The sequence below is a fragment of the Zonotrichia leucophrys genome, chromosome 10 (assembly GCF_028769735.1).
Source record: "Zonotrichia leucophrys gambelii isolate GWCS_2022_RI chromosome 10, RI_Zleu_2.0, whole genome shotgun sequence".
In the NCBI taxonomy this organism is placed as follows: Eukaryota; Metazoa; Chordata; class Aves; order Passeriformes; family Passerellidae; genus Zonotrichia; species Zonotrichia leucophrys.
This window is the reverse complement of record NC_088180.1, coordinates 1,374,819-1,396,223: the sequence shown is the minus strand read 5'-3', so window position 1 is coordinate 1,396,223 and position 21,405 is coordinate 1,374,819. Positions and strand designations below refer to the sequence as shown.

Here is a 21,405-nt window from a genome sequence, read left to right as displayed (position 1 = left end):
GTGGTGGTAAATGGTTTAGGTTTTCAGCTTTTTAATACTTTCACTTTGTGATCATGCACCCCATAAACCATAAACATGTTCAGAAAGAACATCACAAGGCAGCCCAGCACAGTGCCTTGCATTGCAAAGTGATGCATCCCCACGCTGTCCCTGCCAGATGCTCATTTAATCCATTCTGACAAAGCTCCATAAAATGGGAGTCCACAGCATCCACAGCTAAGCTGCTCCATCTTTATTTTTCTTTTTGCTGTTTCTACATTTTGGATGCTTCTCCCTCATACAAGGTTCTCAACTCTGCAAAATAATGTTTTTTCCCTTCCCTATATAAACAGATATACAAATTTCTCCCTGATATCTTTAATGCACTTTTACAAGTTGGGAACCTGTTACTGTCTCCTCCCACCACCACTCCTATTTTTTTTTCCAGGGCCAAATTCAACTCAAAGAAGGAAGGACCTAAATATATCAGTGGTCTGGTTTCCTTCAGCTCAGGGTTCTTGCTTTCAGAGACCAAAGGATGCTTCATCTGAAACAGAGCTCATGACTTACCAGCTTCCTCCAATAGAATGTTCTCAAACTCAAGAGAAAGGTTTTTATTTGCCACCTCCAGATTATCCTCAGGCTCTAAATCTCTCCATTTGGCTTTCAGTAATAAATGGGATAGGCAGTTTCCATCTCCTGGGTAACAGCCAGAACAGGACAGCTGTTCTTTCTCAAAAGATCTAAGAACTTGGTCAAGAAAAAGGGCTGAGATCACAGAGCAAAACAAGGGGAAAATATCTTCCACATTCCCTTTATCTTCTGTACATTGATTCACATCATTTAAATATTTCTCTGTGCAAGCAATGGACTCTCTGTGCCCCCAGAATCACTCTGTCTGTGGACCAAAACTTAAAAGGATTCTGAAAATTAAGAAAATTTTAAATGGAACAGTTTGCTTCGTACTGTGAGTAATAAAGTAGGAAATTTCTAAATCAGACAGTGACTAATCTGTGCTTGTAAGGTGGGAGACTGGAATAATAAATTATGAATCTGACAGCTCTGGGAGGAATAGCAGCAGCTTTGAGCTCTTAAAAAAGCCACAGAGCATAACTCAGAGAAGCCAGAGCCTGCAGATACATATCAGAGTGTGCATGTCAAAGCCTTGAGCTGAACCATCACAGGGCTCACATTCTGGAAAATCTGAACAAACCAGAATTCTAAGCAGTGCTTGGATTGAGATGAGCAGCCTTGGTGTGCTCACAGACATACCTCACCAACAAAGCAAACAAGCACAAGGATTTCAAGCACATATTATCCAAGATAATAAGACATAAAGCAATGAGATGTCAAAATATTTTTCTTTAATAATTTCTTTTCATTAAAAAAAAATAAGAGAAAAATCTGAAAATTCTGAAAATCTAAGGACCAATATTTACAAAACTAAACATCTCTTCACATCTTGTAAAGTAGGTGTTTTCAGTGAAAAAATCTGTACATTAAATACTAAAAAGTTATTTGATGAAACACTTACATATATAAAAATATATTAAGTCTATTATTGTATATAAAAATATATTAAGTCTATTATTATATGTAAAAATATATTACGTCTATTATTATATATAAAAATATTACATCTATTATTATATATAAAAATATATTAGATCTATTATTATATATAAAATATATTAAGTCTATTTTATTTTATGAAATAAATCTGTAAATTGCCTACTGCAAGTCACAAACTAATATTTTGAACAAAAGCTCCAACATATTTGTTTGAGAAATGTTCCCAAATTAACAGGAAGAAAGTTGATGCCAAAACACCCCCACCCTTCATTTCCACTGGAAATTAATTTAAAATTGCTTTTACTCCTGGTGTCATTCAAGAGGAGCAAAACAGAACTAACCAGCATCTAGTAGGACTGCCAAAGCTGAGTAACAAATGAATTTATTCATATCCTACTGCACCTCTTCCTCCATCAGCTCCAGCAGTAATTTCTGGAAGGGTATTTTCTAACTAAGCAGTAATTTGTACACACTGTCTGTGCTACCACGGTAAATGAACAGTTTTTGCATGGATTTACTCTCAAACCTCCTTGTCCCACCTCTGCTTCACCCACAAATGGCTTTCCCAACCAGCTCCTTAAAAAGCCTTCTATAACAGTATGCAAAAAATGAGTTTTGTCTGCTGTTTGTGAATATATCTATGTTAAATGTTAAAAGCATTGGGAAGGATGACACACATATGATGAGGTTCAGACTTGCCCTAATTAGAGAGCTTCCCTGATTTTTTGTCATTAACAGAGCACTAGAACAGTGTAGGATCCAACCAGTGAAAATTTCACCAGCCAAACCAATACTCTGAGTGTAAGGCTCAGGTAATGTACAACTCAGGTCTCCATTCCACAATGCCTAGCTGAGATAACTAACATGATAGAACCAGAATTACAGAAATTCCAGAAAAGGTTTCCCAAGAAACCAAATTGTACCTGAGAGTCCAGCTCTGAGAATGTGGCACTGAGCTCACTGTGCAGCTGCTGTGCACAGAGACAGACAAGGCAAGGGACAGCAAAGTCATCCCAACAAGCATTTTGCAAGGCCTCTCAAAACACAGGTAACACAGGGAAAATTGCTGTTTCTCCCAATACTGACAAGGAGACAAGTTTGCATCACATAATTTCAACAGGAATTAACTACCATCAAGCCAAAAAACAAAACAAAATAAAATAGCAAAATAAAGAAGCAAGGAGAAAGGGAATTTAGAGGGGAGACCAGATAGTGCACACTGACCTCCCTGATCATTTACCCACTCACCTGGATTAATTTGTACCATTGCTACCCTCATATCTGTGCTGTCTGAGCTGACAAGGCCATGATTTTATCTGGGTACTCTGAAGTGCAAGGCTAAGCAAACAGAGAATGCAGAATGTCAGCTCAGTGCCATGAGGGCACGTGCATTTCCCATCCTTGCCTAGCGAGCTGAGGTAACTCCCAGCCCAAACCCAGCTGCATTTCACAGCCAAGCAAAGGTGGAACAGCCACCAAGATGCTGCCAGACACACCACACCCACCCAGTTAAAGTGAATTGTCACTGCCAGGGCTGTGGGTAAAGCACAGCTCTGCCATGATTCAGTAAAGGTCTGTCTCCCTGGAGATATTTCTTAACTGGTTCATTCAAGCTTGAGCAAACACAAATCTAGGTCATGAGACTGCCACAGCCTCAAAGCCTCTATGTGTACAGGCTAGTAGAGGCGAAGCTATGTGTTTTTATACTAGACTAACTTTGTAACAAAATCCAATGGAACACAAGTCCTCTACTCTTGTCAGTATTCCCACCAACTACCTGCTGGCACTGGGCACCAGCAACACAGGGCAGATGAGATATTGTGTTGTTCACAGAGGTTGAACATCTAATTCTATGGTACACAGGAAATACTTGTTTCGTGGACTGGTGCCTGCTAAGACCCCTGTGAGCAAAATGCACTCTGAGCAAAATGTACAAACCCAGCTGAACTGATAGCTTTGTGTACTTCCAAAATGATGAATGCAAATGAAAGCATCGTGCTTCAAAATCAAGCATAATGGAACCACAAGGCAGGCAGACAGGCATAGAGAGTAACAACACTCATTTTACTCTGAACTCACAATGGCACCTGTGTTGGCATCTTACCATAAAGGAGGTGACACTGCACCTTTCAAGGAGTCCTCCCTTCAGTGCTCCATTGCTGTCCATCTGTAACTCATTTACACCACAATCTCTTAAGGGCTGCCATTGACAGACTTTCTGAGACTAAGCTGATTCTCCAGTACAGGACCAAGCTATCACCTGTGGGCTGTATATTGGTCATCATCAGCTCCCTGCTGGACCAGACACTGTGAAGATGTCATCACTGGCTGTTGCCATCCCACTGGGAGCTGTGTAGTGAGGTGCTTCCAGGGGTAGCTATCACTCATGCACAAATATCACACTGGTAAGCACTGCAGTGGAAGTTGTCTTGTCATTAAGGCTAGAGTCTCTTCTGGTCAGAAAGGAAACAAAACAATATCTCTTATTTTCCCTCTAATCAGCTTAGAGCAGAAGGTAAGAGCAGTAAACCAGCAGAGGAAAAGCTGATGTTCTCAATGGGCAGCAAGTACAAAGAGAACAACTTGGAGGGTCCAGAAGCAGCCTGAGAACCTCAGACACCACACACTGTCTGGGGGGCTGATCAGAACTCTTGAGGTTTGAACAAGCAACCAAAAAAGCATAACCCTTCCTTCCATTGGTTAGAATACAAGGAACTGTGTAGCACCAAACTTTGTTTATTCTGTTTGCAAGTACGCACAGACAATTAAAATGCAAGAACTCTCACATGCCCCCCCTGCCCTAAGAAAATCCCTGCTCAACCACTATGGCTGTATACACACACCACACATGCTGGTAAGTTTTCTACCTTAAAAAACTTCAAGAATCTCAGGAAAAATTCACTGCATTTAGCTGCAAGCATGCAGTACTAAATTTTACAAACAAACTACTTGGAAAAAAAATCCCCACAGCAAAACAAAGATGAACCAGGACAAGCTTTGAAAGGTTACTATGAGAGCAGGCTGTAATTATTAGCATTAATAGATACCATTCTCAGTTCATGCTTTATAGTCATTCAGCAACAGCATCTCTTTTGCTAAGAGCCCAGCAAGGAAGTTCCCTTAAGCAGAATTATGTAAGAGACCAAAATATTTGGGTCTAATTAAGAGTTGTTTATAGGACAGTCAGCTTATTAGCAATTGAACTTCAGCTTGCTTTTTAAGTCAAAAGGCATATTTGCAATCTAACTTGCTGGAATAAATCTTCAAAAGGAAGTATGAATTACAAGAACTACAGAAGGAATGTCACTGTCCCAGACAGAGCTGAAACAGCTTTTAGATAAGATAAGCCAAGAGCTTGACTGGAGCTGGCTGTAACAGAAATCACAAGGCTCAGCAGCAAGGGCCCGCACTGTGGCACTCAATGACATGTCTTTGAAGAGGCCTTCCAGACTTTGTTTTCCTATTTTGCAAGAGAAAAGCAAAACCAGAAGCATGAGTTTCTGTAGAAACCAGAAGAGAATCACATCCTTTGGCCAGGTTCCTCCCCCAGAGTCCCTGGGAGGAGAGCAGTAAATATATGCACAGACTATTACTAAAATGCTATCTGATGTATACAAGACATTTTTATTTGGTGTGGGTTTGTTTTTCCCCCTTTTTAAAGGGTATGATGGGTTTTAGAGGGGTGCTTTATTTTTTTAAACTCAACTCCTATAAGGTTAATCTAGGTCCATCTCAAGCACTGCAACTTGCTTACAGTGGGATATATTTGTATAGGTTTATACAGCTTCAAATATATTATCCAATCTGTAGTACCTATGTAAATTATAGGATAAGAAAAAGAAATTATGATTAAAAATAGTTCCTATTCTGTGGTTTAGCTGATAGAAAACTAGTTTTCCAAAGCAGCAGATATGACTATTTGAAGTATTTCACCTAGATTCTAAATCACACTAAGAATAGGTTGAACTAGAAAATGGGCTGTTAAATCCAGGCTAGAGCAGTTCTGTATATTCACACTATTTTCAATTGCTTAAATACTGTAATGTTTTGAAGGACAATTTTAAAGCTTTTATGCCTAGATCTACAACCTCTGAGCACCCTCAATTTAATGCTTTTTTCCTCCCCATTGAATTAACTGAAGCCACCACTCAAACTTCAGAGCTCCACCTGCCATTTTTGGGACACACCACAAAGTCAGATGGAATAAATCCCCTGGAGTTCTTCCCTGAGTCACTTAATGACACAGCTTGGACATGACTGCTTGGGTTCACCTGCTGTGCTCTAACTATTACTCTGCATTTTCTATTTTACTTCTTTTTTTAACTGACATGTTTTGGCAGAGAAACAGTATTGCAATGTCCCAGATGAACTGTCATGGTAAATCATATATGGATTCTTCTTTTGCTTTCCTTTCACCCTCCTGAACATCATCTGATGCTGCCCAGGAACTTTTAAATAATTTTCTTCAAGGAGAACAGCAGTCAACAGTTACCTCATACACATCTACTTGATCATCCACCTCAGGGAACATGAAGGGAACTAATAGGCTGCTCAAGTTTCTTACAGGCTTTATAAACAACCTTACTAATTTGTTAAAGAATTTGAACTATTTAATGATATGAAATCCACTCAGCTACTGCAATCACTGAAGTAAATCCACACTGATAATTCTGATCACCATCACCATTCAGAATTAGATGGGGTTGATAAGTCTTCAAAAACAGTTTTGCTACACAGAAGAAAATTGGTGAGGCTCAAATACAGCAATTTTTTGCCAGTCCTGTAATGGGGTTTATATGGAATGGTTCTCTGCTCTCGTTGATTCCATCTGAAATGGTAAACTTAACAGGCACTGAAATTGCTCTCAGTAGGTTTTTGATCCATTTGTCCAAAAAATCAATTAATTCAATTATTTAAAGCAGATCACTTAAACAGGAAGTGAGGCAGAAAAAAAGTAAACATTTCTAAAATGTTATTTGAATGAATGCAATAGTAGTTTTAGCAAGCCAGCATTCCACTTATTTATGTAAACCAAGAAAATGTGGAGGATTCACACAGCTGGTTGGCATGCTGGCAACCAAACTATGATCTCCACAATAAGCCAACTCCTCACCTAGAATCCTCACAAATTCAAGTTGAAGGCAAAGAGATTTCTGACTTGGAAAACTTATTTCTTGCAGGCCCATTTCAAAGGCAGGAGGCTTGGTAAAGAGCTCACTCATTTAGTGAAAATTCAGGTTGACAGCTTAGAGACTGACTGTCATTTATATTGGGGAAAGCATGGCAAAGTGTAGTCACAGCTACAGGTACTCTTTAAGCAAGATAATCCATTTTTCCTCTGTTCAAGAACACAGAATGCACTAAAATCCCTTCTATGTTCACACAGAACAATGAAGTGCACTTTAAAATCACATAGATCTGCCTCATCTAAGTTCACTACTTTAGCACACTTCTTGCCACATAATACCTATTGGAGAATTCAGAACAAAGCCAAGCAATACTTAAATCTAAATTATAATTAATTCAGTTATGTTTCTACCTTTTAAACACTCAGGTCTCAATTCCATACTATCTAGACATTTTTTTCTCAAAAGCTATCACAATGTGGTGTCAACATGAGATTAACACAATTTTTAAAATAAATTACCATTCTTTATCAATTTTCATGCCATGGAGATAGAAAACAGCTTACAAAAAATAGTAAAAATAAAAAAACTTCATGTCAGTGAAGACAGCAATTGTAATCCAACATATATCCCTCATTAGAAAGGTGGTCACATGGAACTGGCAATGCTGGAAAGTTTACACACAGTCTACAACCCAGATGGTGCCATGCCAAAGAGAAAAACAGCAGATCATGAATCTCCTTCCAATGGGTTTAAATAGCTACTGAAAAATAAACATTCTCTTGCTCTTCCAACCTCCATCACCTCCTTGAGATTTACCACACACACATATGATTTACCACACACACATTACCAGTCACAGTTTATCATTTTTAGAATGCTAATGCTTTGGCTGATGCTACTGCAGCAAGGTGGAATGACCTTATGCACGCTCCCTTCATTTTCTGATGCCAGCACCTGAACAGAGAGGGAAAGGACAACCAGATGTCTCAAAACTTCACCATTTCTCACCATCTCAAAGGCTGAGTGCCAGCTTGAAACATTATTTTTTTTTTGAGACTCAGGTTCAGGCAGAGATGCCAGACTCTGCTTTTGATTACTAAAAGTAATTACTCTACTAAATTATTTTTTATTAAAAAAGAACACTTCTTCCAAAAGAAGAAACAAACAGGGAATGGCTAGTCAAAAGAGCTCTGAACAACTAATAAAGGGATAAAAAGGGGAAAAAAAATAAAAAAAGAGAGTAGCTGAGGAAGGGAAAAAGATCTATAGCTAGAGACTGCAGAAAGCTCAGTTACTACCAGAATCAGCAACATTAATGAAAACAGAAAAGCTCAGCAAGAACAGTGTGCTTGCACCCATCAAATGAACATCTCTGTCACAGCCACAGAACAGGACAGCACAGACTGAGCTCAAGCTGTGAGAACACTCCATACCCCCAAGGTGAAAACAGCTCACAACCACTGGATAAGGAAGGACAGAAATCAGAAGGTGGTGTGGTCCTTATAAAGATTTATGAGCAGGGTTTGAGAGAAAGCTAGATTTCAGAAGGGAACAGGATTGAACCCCAAAGCATCCACTGCTTCTACAGCAGAGACAGAGGAACAAAGAAATCATCAAACAGCTGAACTTTTCACAGGGGGTGACAGTGTGTGCAAACATTACACGTCAATTGGATTACACTGAGTCTACTACACTGCCAACTGTGTGCTGATGTGAAGTCAAACCTCCTCCTCCACCACATGTGCCCACCAAGAGCACATCTCACCAATAAGCTCAAAGTCAGCTCGGCAGCCTTAAAACGGTTGAAGCGAAATTCACACATTTTGTTATTTTTCCCAGCAAAGCCTACTTCAATATGTACCTAAACCACCTTCATTTACCCTTGTCCTTAGACATATTTGATACAAACTGACATGCTGCTTTAATTATAGGCTGCTGTGAAAGTTCACCAAAGACATTTTTCAAAGATGGAGAATTGCAGGACAAAATTCCATTAGCGACCTTTGAGTATTTCAAGCTCCATTTCCAGATGAGCAGTCAAAGCCAGAGCCACATTTAGAACAGTAATGTGGACAAGGTCAGGGTAACTCCAACAGATGAAGAACATGGGGTGAGATTTATCAACATCTTGCCCAAAGCCAATTTTACCATTCAGTGACATTCTCTTCTGAGAGCATTACAGCACAGAAGTGGTAATTTATCTGGGAAGTGATTCTAGCAATGATTTTTCCTTGTTCTTTTTGCCACCTCTTACATGTATTCAGATGAAAGAGTTAATTCATCTTCTCAGCTATCTGTTTCATAGCAATGAAAGGCATGGCCCTTTTTCTTAAGGCTTAGAGAAATCACTTATTACATGATCATATTCTCCAGTCTCCCTGGCAACTGATTCAAAACAGTCCATGTCTGTCACAGCCAGGTTAATCTCCAGGCTGTTAATTACAATATTTATCTGGCACTTCAATGTTCATTCATCACATTCATTTTTCAGCTCAGATTCTCTCTTCATAAACACACAGTCACAGAAGTATATACTTCACATTCTCCCTACAGAAAATTTTATACTAATATGTACGAGCTTTTAAATTACTGTAGGCTTTATGTCATTATGTGCATAACAAAGAAAATTAAACAGGACCTTACCTCAAAATTAAACTTCATTTAATAGAAAATTAGTTTGTCTGAAAGTACTGTTTGATCACATGGAAGGCTTCCAGCAACCAAGTCTGTAACACAAAATACAAACAAGTTACTGTCTTATCCCCAGTTCAATAATTTCTATTTTTCAAGTACCTCCTCTGTCAACACACTGGAAAGAAAACAACTCAGGAAGTTGTAAGTTTCCTTTTCCCTTCAGGAGTCACAATTTGCATTGCCAAAATGTCTTCGTGCTCAAGAAAATAAATTTCAGTCCAGGCTTCTAAATTACTCACACATAAGAGCTCATAATAAATGAATTCATTAGTTTTTACAGGTAAACACTTTGAAATTGCCAAAAGTGTCAAATTATGAAAACACTTGTAGCACAATTCTGGGTGTAAATTAAACTATCACACTGACCTCTCAAAACCATTTATTTTGCATTAATTTTGCTTTTCCATGGTGTGGAATAACAGTCTAAAGCACCACAACTCAGGCCTCTCTGGGCAATCTCCCTTCTGAAACTACGATTGCAAAAAAAAAAAGGTAAAAACAGAGTTTTGTTTTGTTTTTAAAAGATGACAAACTCTGTTTCAAGGCTTTGGCTGTTTTGAGGAGATGGGTTTTCTTTTAACCAACCAAAGCTGGCCAAAACATTTCTGATAAAACAAATTCATCACTTAATGTTTTTCTTGTCTTGGTTGGTTAGAAAAGTGATTTTTTGCTTTCAGTGGACTTTTAAGCAACATCAGCTCTATGCCAACACAACTATTAACCACAGGTTAACAGGTTTAATGCAGGCCAGAGCAAATGCAGGATGCATACCACAATTATTTCAGCACCCAATTGATCACCTGCACCTGCATTAAAATAGGCAATGCAGTCGTTTTCTACTTGGAAATTGGAAATCCAACTTCTCAATGCCTGCCAAGTTCCCAGTAATGAGCAAGTAATGCACAATTACATCTAATTAAAGGTGTGCCAGCAGCCTGCACCTCATGGGCTTCCCTCAACCATCAGGTGAGGATAACAGCAAGTTCAGCTCACAGAAATCTGAGAATGTGAGCATTCCCTGAGGGGCTGTATCAGTGCATAAGGGACTGATCTGCAAGACAAGGATCTGCATTACAGTGACATCCAAATTCCTGTTCAGCACAGCCCATACACTCGCCAGCCGATGTTGTAGTGTGCTGTTAAGTTCCTTGTGTTATTCCCCCAATTTATGTATTGTTCTCCCCTATTATGTGTAAAATGGTTTCGTTCCCCCAGTTTTTCCCGCCACTGCTAGCCTGTCAGCTAAGTTGCTATAGTAACCGCTATTCATAGTTGCCGATGTGTAATTGCTCCTCCCTGGTTTCCCTTACAAGTGAAAGTTGTTCTCCTCCCTGTCCAGTCAATCACCCCCTTCTCCTCCCAGGTTTCGAGAACCTTCTCCTCTCTGGAGATGGTGGCTGGCTGGGGTCCCAGGACACCTCCTTTACCTTTTGATTATTGGTCTCCATGGAGTGTCAGTTCTGTGAAGTTCATCCCCTCACCTTTCCCGATTGGTTCCGCCTGTACCCACCCCCCTCCTTTATAATCCTGTTTCACCCCCTATGGAAAAAACTTTTTCCCGGTTGGTTTCCCCGCGTTTGGATCCCGCAACACCTTCAATAAACCGATGTTTAACCCCCGGGAAATGGTCAGCTCCGTTCCTCCCCAATACCAGCGGTGTGAGCCAGTCCGCAGCCAGCACAGCCCGAGGCCCTCAGACGCCAAAGGGCGCTGGCCAGGAATTGCAGAGGGGCGTCGGCCTTTCGCCCTCAGCTAGCCGGACTCCAAACTTCGGGCCACTTACGCCCCCCTCTGCAAGCCACCCCAATTCCCACATCTCTATGTCCTTCTCCATACTTGCATATACTTGAAAGTTCTAAAATTTCTATCAAGTGCAATTGTGAAGTAGCTCAGTCCCTTGCAGCTGCCACTGCTTTTGCTCTCTTTGTCTGTTAACAAAGACACCAAGCCCTTCCCAGTCCCCACGCTCTGCAAGCACAAAGCAGCAGCTGAAGCACCTTCACCTCTGCTCAGAGGCACCACCAATGCAGGCTGGCACCTTCTGCACTCGTACCAAAACCTGAATGCCTGCAGAACACGCCACATCTAGCCAAGAGCACAGCCAGATGTAGGAGAATGAAGGGACCATCCCAATATTGCTCCTTTCTAGCTGCACCGCACAAAGGCCCTCCGATAAATTTTCCAATTCAACATATGTTGTTACCATCATGGTGATTTAAAGAGTTGTGAAACTGCTTTGATATTTGCCCTTTTCAAAGGCAGTTCCAAAAGAGAATCATTGCTTAAAATAAAAGGAAAAAAAACCCAAAAACTCATGCAAACACAAACCCCCCCCCAATAGTTTGGGGTTTTTTCAAGCTGTACACCAAACAGGTAACTAGAAAGTTATATTTCTGTAGTTTACCAGGAGGTTCTATCTATTTAATCAAGTGTTAATGAGACTAGGAAGGAAGGGGGTAAGGCAACTGCTGTCTTAATATTTTACATGTTACAATTAATCTGCATGTACTACCAGAGTAACTCAATTAATAGAATACCATGTTTCAAAATGACACCTTTACTTTAAATAGCAGAATTTAAGTCATCAAAATACTTAAGAGTAGAAATTTGAATATATCTTGTGGAGTCTGAGGAAAACAAAAGTTGTTTGTACTATGATATACTGTAAGGCTAGCTGGAATAAATATGACTGTGGAAACAACATTCATTTTGCAAGTGGGTTAATTTACTGCTGAAGCAGCCATATAGTTTTTTTTTACTTATCAACAGGGAGATAGAGAGTCCCTAAAAAAACCTATTAATCACTGTTTTTTTATGCTATTGTGCTCACTTCCTGGAATGCAGTCAGAGAGGGAACCAGACTGCCTAGAAGCCCAGTCAGCAAAGCACTGCCCTGAACCCAGGATTTGTTTACAATTATTGGAGGGTGGGAGCACTGAGTGCATGAATTGCACTAATTGCAGAGGTTTACACAGGGTTTCTCAATATCTGGAGTATTTCTTAGCAGTAGCCCCCTGGCTCCCCCCTTCTCCTCTCTCTCCTTAGGTGCAGCTACATTTCTATGAAATGTTTTTGGTTCAAATGCTAGTGATGTTGTTTACAGAACAAGAAAACTAAATAAACAAAAGCACTGAAGCAGAATGTACTTTCTCCATTCTACTGCAGATTCGTACACTATGAATTAGAACTAAATTACAGTTTTATCTTTATAGATATTTCCTAGGTATTCTCTAGATTCTTGGTGGTAACAGTTTTATTCAGTAGCATTTGGATTTCAGGCTGTCTGAGATCAAACATGAATTCCAGCATCATCTCACAGTACATTTTGTGAACGTGGAAGATCTTTCTGCCCACGTATTTCCTCTGGGTTTATGATGTGTGTTTTTCCTAGGCTGTGTTCTGTGGGCTGCTCTTTTTGTTTGTGCTGCTTTGATTGTATGGGTTTGGGGTTTTTTTTCACCACAACCAAACCCAAATCTATGCTCCATTACACAGGGTGTGTTTTAATCCTGTTGGTATTCACCTTCACTGTATCACCTCTGCTAAAAGCTTAATATTTTAAAGTTTCAGACAGGGGAATAGTTACTGTGGGATGTTGGCAAGATTAGTTTAGGACATCTGGAACATTGAGGAGCTTAATTCTATGATCAAGTTCCAAACATAATAAAGATATAATAAAGATATTGAATGGCTGTTACAGGCTGGTACTAATTCACATGTCCTGTAGTGTGTGACTTCTTTAAATTCTAGTTCTTTCTTGCATGTCTCTGTTTCTTGCTTCAAGACTGCTCCATAAATGATCACAATTCACCTACTAGAAGGTTTTTCAGCTCACCCCTGCACTGCTCTGCCAAAACTCAGCTTTCAGCCCCTCAGGACCTATTATTGCTTCACTCTTATCAGATCTTAACTACTGTATTGAGGTATCAATCCTTACAACATCTCCACATATGGGATAACAGTTTTGAGGAAGTCTGACAAGGTAGAACAAGTAAATTCTGCACCACAGGAGCGAGGTTTGGCATTAATTTCTTCTCAAAGCTTCATGTTTGCATATAGCAGAGAAAAAGTATCTGCTGTGATCATTAAAGTCAGCTATACTCTGATTAATCTTCAAAATTATGCAAATTTTATCTCTTACATTATGCTGCTGACCCAACTTTCTGTGATTAATGTACTGTTTTCATGAATATGAACTTTCTGTCAAGCAAATATCACTTGCCTTCTGTTCAGGGCTCTTCAAGAGCAATCAATAGTTTTTCATAAAGGAGCAGTCATTATTTGAACTTTATTCTGAACTCCAGCTTCCCCTCTAAGTAAATTTTTTTAAAAGTTTCCAATTTTTTTTAATCTAGGAGAAAGACTTTAAACCTTGTTTAAAGTGAGTTGTGCTTCTATTATGGTTAAATGATAACTTTCAATCTTTTTACTACTATGATTCTTATTATGGCTACTACTACAGAAAAAGCTACAGCAAATATTCACATTCAGTTACCCTTGGTAAGTTATTTCAAACATTTGGAATGTGGTTGGAGATTGCTTATCCAACATGTGAATTGTTTTAACTTAGTGACCAATCACAGTCCAGCTGTGTCAGGACTCTGGAGAGAGTCACAAGTTTTTCTTTATTATCTTTTAGGCTTCTGTCTGCATCCTTTCTCTATTCTTTAGTATAGTTTAGTATAGCATTCTTTAATATAATATCATAAAATAATAAATTAGCCTTCTAAGAACCCAGAGTCAGATTCATCATTTCCTTCCTGCCATAGGGACCCCAGAAAATACCACATATAGATTTGAGCTAAGAATATAGTCTTTTAAAAGCAGAGCTAAACATATAATTTGCAACTGTATAATACAATGTATAGTATTTTTAAATGACAGGTGAAGATGTGAAACAACAGGTCCTCAAAAATGAGTGTATGGCACTTCACTCACCAAGGTACCATTCACACCACCTGTAGTTTCTGACCTTTTACAGTTTGGAATCTATGTTAATGTTATCCTTTATTTCAAAACAGTCTGCAAGCAGTTTAACAAATCCAAACAAGATGCTAAGCCAAGCTTTCATAAGAACAGCCAGTGTAGCTTGCCTTGGAACAGCTGCAGAATACCAGGAGCTGAGCAGTGAACACACCCCAAAAATCAGAAATCCCTCAGCAAAGGGACTATTTTCTTCTCATGCTGTGCTGCTGCACACTCTGAATATTCAAATATGTACTTGCACTCAGGTCAAAATTAAACAGGTTTCTCATCTATTCATGCTGCTAAACATTACAGAATCAGTAATTCAGCAGTCTAAGGCAAAGATTCACTGGTTCAGTGGCACCTGCTGAGTTTCTGCCCTCCCATGGCAATATAAATAAAAAATAGTACATTTTGCATGACCTTTATGAAAAGGTGTGAATTCAGCTGTCATAAACAACTACCATAAAAACAACAATATGGGAGCTGCACTTTTGCTTTGGTTTTGAGTCATTAATCACTCAGGCCTCAAACCTTTCTCCTCAATATTCTACAGTGGGTTCACATTTCCCTTTAAACTACTTATCCCAAAAGGCATATCACTCCAGGATACAACAGGCCATGTTCCCAATCCCCACTGAGACTGTCTGCAATGTGAACACTTCCACCTTGAACAATGACACTCATTCCATCATCCCCTCCTGCCTCAAGACCTGCAAATAAAGCCATTGGCAATATGGCTGCCAGAAGCTGAGATTTCACGTCCAGGGTTGGTGCATGAGCTGAAGAGGCAATGAAATAACAAAAGTCATCTTTCAGTGGGCAGGTGAGAGAGAGAGAGAAGAAAAATCACCAATCCCACAACAAAACAGCAGCAGGTTTTTGCTGTTGGCACAATTTCTTCAGAGCATGTTCCCAAGACAGGGCACCTGCCATTCTGATGGTGCAATGCTCAAGCTGACTGCAGCTAAATTTTGCCAGCTAAATCTGTTCACAACAGAGCTATGGCTCACTCACCCTGCAGCAGACAAAACATACAGTTTACTTCTTTGGCATGACTAACAGCAAGTTTGCCAACTTCCAAACACGCTCCTCGAAAGCTGGGCTGCTCTGTGTTTGCATCCAAAGGGTCAGTACAGTAATAGTTCAGAGAGTCCAGATCCAAAGTGTTGGAAACCCAGCTCCAACAGATAGCAAATTTGGATCTTCCATTTTTATACCATCCTCATTACTTCAGTAGACTGAAGAGCTTCCTTTTAAAGAGCAGTGCTTTGTAAAATTTCCATATCTTCACACCAAGTTGTTGAACACTTAATTTAGGCACCACATTAACTATCCTGCAAGGAAACACAGCGAATCACAACTATACTAAATATTCAAAGTTCATGTTAGCATATAAATTTATGATGTATGGAGTGAGAAAGTATTTTGAACTCAAATCAGAATGATACAAAACAAATTTAAATTCCTTTCTGTTAGCATACCAACAAAGCTTCGATGGGCCAGGCCTGCATTACAGAGGATTTCCAAACAGACAGACAGACAGCACTAGTCCTAGACTTCCTGAGAATGAAACCTGGTTACCAAACAAAATGCAACTTCACTGAGGTGTGGGAGGAAGTGATTCTGGCCCAACTCTACACACATACACACATGTACATATATGTTGTTATTTCAGACATGCAAGCACTTGTGGCCTTCTTCCAGAGCTCATCATGGCCTTAGCTGGGTGCTCTCCACACTCCATCACATCAGCACACTCATATTTCCAACACAGTCAAGGTGAGAAGTTTCCAACAGGAGGAAGCCTATACAAAATTTCAACATTAACCATGATTTCTAAAATACTTTCAATGCACTTCCCTCTCCAAATCACAGCCATTTATACAAGTGAGTGAAGACACATCAAACAGAAGCTCAGTGTCTACCTCCTGCATTGACTTCTTGAAGGAGGTGCATGTCTTTTGATGTGACTGTGGGAAGGGGAATTTGAAAGGCAGCTTTAATCACAACTACTTATTAGTGTTCCTCAGCAAGGGAGAATTTAGTATGTTTACAGACTGCACACATCACTGCTGTTCACTATACCAAAAATGCATAAAGCAGTTCCCTTTCTGCCTGATTTGCCTTGGAGGACATCAAGTTAACATTTCAGAAAGGAACAGCAGTTCTTTAACTATGCAGCTGCCAAATCAATTCTTTCTGATTCTAATGTGCTTTGAATTTCATAAGATCTTTCCACAGACATAAATCTTTCAGTCCCAAGCACTTCCTGTCATTTTAATTACTTCCCTTCAAGTCCCCTGAAGAACAGAAATGATGCTTTGCAGTGTTCAGAGACAGGATGAACAGCACTTACTGTGTCCTAGGGGAGAACACTGTCAGGAAGGGCTATTTAAGTGGGGGCAGGAGCAGAGGCACTGCTGGAAAACACATACCTAAGAAATGCATACACTTAATACTCAATTGAAATTGAAAATATGAGAAACTCAACCTCCTTCTCACTCCCCCCTTCCAGTAAATACAAGAGAGATGCCTTCTCTTGACACACTGAGCTTTCCAAGCACACGTTTCTGGAATGAAACAGCACCTGAGTTACATTGGAGAATATGAAAATATGAAAATAATCCTTTTCAAGTTGCTTCCCCTACTTCTAGATATGTGGTGGTCTTAGATCAAGAGGTTTTATATAAATATATGCATTCAATAGGGTAAAAAGCAAGCAAGTCTCCATCACACTTGTGCACTGATATGGTCTTGAACCAAGTCAGATGTGTACACATCAAATCCCAAGTAATGTCCTTTCCATTCACCCCCACACAGGAACTGCTTCCATTTCCAACCTCCTGCCTCACTGTGGTTCACCTTGAAATCACCTCCTGTGAGCTCCCTCCACACACCAGCCCACACTCCCATAATCTTGCTGTGCACAAATTTAAATCAGGTCACCCCGAGGCAATTTGCTAAAGAGAAGGCATTGTTTGCCTTCGTGTCAACTAAGCTACTTAAACACTGCAAAAAAACCTTCAAGCACTCAATCTCAGTCACTCAGAGCTGCCTTCAGTTGTTTCAGGTGACTGTGGACCTGCAACACTGCAGCTGGAGACAATGCCCTTTACCTGCCACTGCATGGTTGCCCCATACAGCTGCAGCATTTCATGCTTCAAAAACCCAAAAAATCCTCAAATAAAACTCCCCCCACCAAACAAAACCACCAAATGCGAAAAAAATTAGAACAGAACTACTCAGCATTTTCAACATGTCAGCAGCACACCAAACTGTTTGTATGGAAGAATGAACTTACTTCTAATATTCTGAATAACAGAGATCCCAGAAAGATGTATTTTCACTGATTTTCCATTCATTATCCTGGAGTTGAAGCCAAAAAAATGAGTAAATCAAGGAATTTTCCTATCTGCTCTTTTTGAAACACTAACAGTGTGCACAGAATAAAGGCTTTAGAAAGGGAGAGGTAAAACATTGCATTCTCAGCTCCAGTCAGCATAGTGCATTTCAGTATTTTCACAATAACATACAGTTGATATCCAAAGTTAATTCCAAAAGTTTTTTCCTGCAACGTCTGCCCAAGGGACTGATTCCACTGCATTAGAAAAGCACATCTGAAGTGTTTATTGCTTCCAGATTTTGAAAGGAGAAATTACTGTTATAACTCAGCTGAGTCATCTTAACAGCTCTGCTAAAATCTCTCTGGTTTTCATCCCAAAGTCTCACTTCAGAAAAGACATGCTTCCTGTGTATTAATTCTCCAAGCATATAAAGCCCATATTCAACGTTTTGGCAAAAAATAGATTTAACAAGAAAGATGAATGCAACCCAAAACTTGGAGTGCAGGCAGCTTGAAACACACAGCAAACTTGGGACCTTCGCTTACTGCATCCAACACTCCCTAACCTTCCCTCCACTCTCTGCCAAAAAGCCAAAACACCACATTCAGAATTTGCACGAAAAGCAAAATTTGATAATCGTGACCTGTGTCCAATTCTGCATTTAATGGTTTTATTGGCTCAGGTTAGCACACAGGTGACAACTGACCTCAGTGCTGCAGACACGCCAGCTGTGTCACATGAGAAGAGCCACAGGCAATCCAGGCAGAACCCAGAGAATGACAAATGAAGCTGATGGGGAACACTCAGATCTGGAGTAATGCAACAGCTCAGCTACAGACTGAGCCCAGCAATCAGAGATGCAAAAAAAAGTCTGAAACTTCTGCCCAGAGAGTTTTGCTGGGAAAAGGTACAGATTTTAAAATTAAAATAAAATAGTCTATCAAGAATGCAAATGAGTGTTGAATGCGACAAGTAAAAGCTCAGTAGCACTCATCCTGGTCACAGATCAGAAATGCATGAAACAACATTAAATGATTAGCACAACATTATACAAAAGCTATTTGGGATGAACAGAGCTAGTGAGCATGTTCATGAAAACCGGTGAAATAATGCAACTGCACTTTGGTAGGTAACACTTAACAAGCCAACAGGCAATATCTGAATTCAACTTGCATTTTTATTGCCCTGTTTCTAAATCTGTGGTTTAGATATTAAATGGGTTTCAAGTATTTATTAAGTATATATATTTGTTAAGTATAACAACTTTCAAGTACTCCTCGCTATGCTTTAAGTGACAGATTCCACTTCTGTCACAGTGCACTCTGGAAAGCAAAGCTTCTGACTTGTCTGAAAATTCAGAGCAGCCCAACTCAGAGCTGTGTTCTGGATTTCCTTTCACTCCAGCTGCTCTCATGAATGATGAACACTCAAGTCTCCTACAACTATGTGTTACTGGCTCCTTGGACACACTTAGCTGTAGGAGCAGATGGACAGCAAGCTTTTGGAAGCAATTCTGCCAAGAATGTCCCAGCCAAATGCTCTTTTTGGACTGGCATGGGGAGAAGCATGTGGGAAGAAACACACTTCTGGTTGACATGTTTGCCACTTGGAATGCTGCCCTGCACTGGCAACTGGCAAATATTTACAGAGGAAACTTTTCTCTTGGTTAGAAAGTGGCAGGGCACACAGATCAGGTCTTGTGTTTAGAAGCACCACTGAAGAATCAAACAAAGACTAAATGCTGCATGACATTAGTGTAGCTTCAGAAACACGCACAACAGGCAGAGGAGCAAAGTTTTAGGAATGTAGGATACTCAGTTACACAATATCCAATTCTTCTGAAATATTTCTGAATTGCTGGAGGGGAGAGGCACCCCCTCAGGGAAGAGACCAAGGAGGAGCATCTTAAATCTGAAGAAATCCCCACAATTGCCCAGAACTTAGCCAGCGCACTTGAGAAAAGCTCATCTACTCTGGCACTGTTGCTATCCTCTTGTATCTCTGCAGCTGCACAGAAATCTGTGAAGGTGGAGGGTATCAGCCTCTGATTGCATGGACCCAGAAATGAAGGCTTAAAAAAATTCAGGTGACAGAAAAGACTTTTTCACAATAACCAGATGGCTGAGGAAGTAAAAAAGTCTTATGATGGACAGTCTGTGTCTCTGAGCTTTTATATCTTCTTGCCCCAAGGACATATATGCCTGAAGTGACAGAATTACTTCAGTTAAATTGTAATACTGAACTTCTAGTCACAGAGAAAGCAGGAGAAAAAAATGGGCAGAAAACAGAAGTGAAGGTTTTTTCCTTTCTTTATTCCATGATTTTCCCTAGACATATGGGTATATATAGAGTTAGCAATCCTAACCTGTTGGTAACACAGGCAGCAGAGAGAACACTCAAAAAATGGTAAGACACAAAAAGTAATCTGATAAGTAATACTGATACATGAAATAAAAGAGTTCAGAGGAAATGCCTCTGTACAAAGGAAGTGTCTATAAGGGTGCTGTACAACTATCACAGAGAGACTTCTAAAACAACAAAATCAAAGTTTACAACAACATCAAGATAACAGCAAAAGCATAAATGCACAGCTGTATCTGCAGAGGCTTCTGCCCTGACATCTGTGCTTCAGTTGAACTGGCAGGTCATTGCTGCCCAAAGCCTTCACAGAAATCAGGCTCTGGGGAAGAAAGGGACACCCAGCCATGCTCACCTGCCCCATGGCTGCAGTACTAAGACAATCAAAGACATTCTTGAGAATTTCAGACATGGAAGTAGCTGCAAGGAGGACCAGTGTAAAAACAACCAGGACCTTGGCAGCTTCAGGTGTTTTCATAAAAGGCAGACAAATAAACCCTCACAAAAACACAGTAGCTTTCTTCAAGGTCATGGGGTGGTTTATAACTCTCCCAGAAACTTCTGTGCTCTCTACTTGAAGCCCAGTTTCTCTGAAGTTTTCATCTTCAAGTTGCAAAGAAGGGGTTTTTTCCCTTTGACTTTCATTTGCAGCAGTAACTGCTCTGAAATACCTTTGCAGTTCCCCCTACCAGGCACTCCTTTGAAACAACCAAGTTTCAGGACATGTTCCAAGGCATCTCTCATTCTCCACAGGGGATTTAGAAGCACTCCCAGCTTTCCCAGTGGTCCAAAACCCAAGCAGTTGTTTCTGTCATGTGGTCCATTTACAGTATTTTCATGAATGCAGCCACCCCTCTGAGGGCTGGAGGAAGCTGTCAGCCTTTCAATGGGCAATTCCAGCAGAGATGCCAAACTCTAGATGCCCTCAACTACCAGAGATGCCCTAAACTACCGAAGCAGAGATGCCCAAACCACCCTCTGAAGAAGACACCATATGTGCCACCCTACTGCCCAACCAGCTGAATGCTCAGAGTGACAGCAGTACAAACTCCCTGAAGTCACACTGCACCTCCAAATCTTCCCTTGTGGCTGCAAAAGCCCTGCTTTAACCCAGTCACCCAGAACAAAGCTCCACTGGAATTGCAGGGCTCTGTTTCACAGAAGGCATTGTGCACAGCTATATGAGCTGCAGAATGAGAAGACATTGTCAACAAGCAGAGCACGTTTCAGCCACATGGTCAAATTCCAGCTGTGACCTTATCCCAATACCCTGCACTGGGGTGATAGGATTGAACAATACTTGAATTTAGCCCAGAGGAAAAAAAATTCGTGTTTCTGTGGTTAAGAACTATAAAATCTAA

At 40.2% G+C, this 21,405-nt stretch overlaps 1 protein-coding gene across 6 annotated transcripts in view; it reads right to left on the bottom strand.

Annotated features, from left to right (window-relative positions):
• Window positions 1-21,405, bottom strand: part of TLN2 (talin 2) — a 144,113-nt gene that overhangs the window by 94,587 nt on the left and 28,121 nt on the right. For 4 of the 6 annotated variants that reach the window (XM_064722632.1, XM_064722631.1, XM_064722636.1 and 1 more), the window contains one exon: window positions 9,324-9,406. The exons of the other annotated variants lie outside the window; for them this stretch is intronic. The gene's annotated coding sequence lies outside the window, so the exon portion shown is untranslated. The remainder of the gene's footprint in view (window positions 1-9,323; window positions 9,407-21,405) is intronic. 6 annotated transcript variants of the gene reach the window in all.